General features: G+C 38.9%; 1 pseudogene; it reads left to right on the forward strand.

Annotated features, from left to right (window-relative positions):
- Positions 1 to 502: 502 nt before the first annotated feature.
- On the forward strand, positions 503 to 1,247 carry LOC102857255 (annotated as a pseudogene).
- The last annotated feature ends 94 nt before the right edge of the window (positions 1,248 to 1,341 follow it).

Below are 1,341 nucleotides of genomic sequence, written 5' to 3' on the forward strand. Positions count from 1 at the left end.
TCCTCTGGTATTCCCTGCTTTCAGCCAAGATCCATCTCACATCAGCTACAATATCTCTAGTACCACCACCCCTTCTAAATCCAGCCTGGACTTCTGGTAGTTCTCTGTTGATGTGCTGTTCCAGTAGTTTTTGGATAATCTTCAGTAAAATCTTGCTTGCATGTGAAATCAGTGAGACTGTTCTGTAGTTTCCACATTCTGTTGGGTCACCTTTCTTATATTTTCTGCCTCAGAGTCTCAGCACACCAGTTTTACTGCAAATAGAAATTCCCTTCTCTGTGTTCCTATTCTTTCACCCTTTCAATTCTTAATTGAAATGAGACCTTCACTAACAAATTTTCCCTTATGTGAAATTTTCTATACATTTTCTATGCAAATTTATTACCTTTTAATGCTCACTTAACCCATTTTCTCGCCCTGGTATGATTTAGTCCTGCACAGCTTTTGTTGGTGACCATGGTGTTTTATTTCTGTTCTCTCCCACATAAGCATGTGCTAGTAACCCTTGAAAGAGTCAACGGATGTGAACATGAGCCCCTTGTGGCCCCAAAACTACCTTTTCGATTGTAAACTAATATCTGACAAAAATTATCACTTTAAGGTGGATAATGATGAAAATAAGCACCAGTTACCTTTAAGAAAAGTCAATTTAGGGGCTGGTGCCTAAACTAAACAATGAATTGAACATTCTTAAAGCAAAAGCAATGAATTACAAGGGCAGCCCAATTAAAGTAACACTGGCAACTTTGAAAATGTCTGTATAACCAACAGTTTGCCTTGGGGGCTCTGAAATAACACCACCTGTGGACTTACAGTTGAAGTGTGGCTCAGGGCCTGTGTATATAAGTGGACAGCACTTAATAGCTGTGGAGGAAGATGTGGAACTCTTAAAAATATAGGGAAAGGGATCTGCCCCTGCAGGGGGTAACAAACTTCCACAGAAAAAAGTGGGAATTGCTGTTGCTACTGCTGCTGAAGATGATGATGACAATTTTGATGATGATGAAGTTGAACAAAAATGACCATTGAAGAAAACTATACAGGATATGCCTGCTAAAATTGTGCAGAAATAATAGCAGAATGTAAAGACTCAAGACAGTCAACATCAAGGTCAAAATATCAAGAATCTGAAAAAAAAAATTCCCACCACAACAAAAATCCTTAGTTCTGTAGAAGACATTAAAGCAGAAATGCAAGGAAGTATAGAAAAGGGTGGTTCTGCCTACAATCAGGAGAAGATAAAGTAGATGAATGGGATCTTCTAAGACTCAAATCCCTGTGCACATCCAAAAACTTCTCCAACAGGGTAAAAAGGGAAGCCACCGACTGGGAAAAAGTATT

This window comes from Elephantulus edwardii, unplaced genomic scaffold (assembly GCF_000299155.1).
Source record: "Elephantulus edwardii isolate Elephantulus edwardi_28Jun2011 unplaced genomic scaffold, EleEdw1.0 scaffold00353, whole genome shotgun sequence".
NCBI lineage: Eukaryota > Metazoa > Chordata > Mammalia > Macroscelidea > Macroscelididae > Elephantulus > Elephantulus edwardii.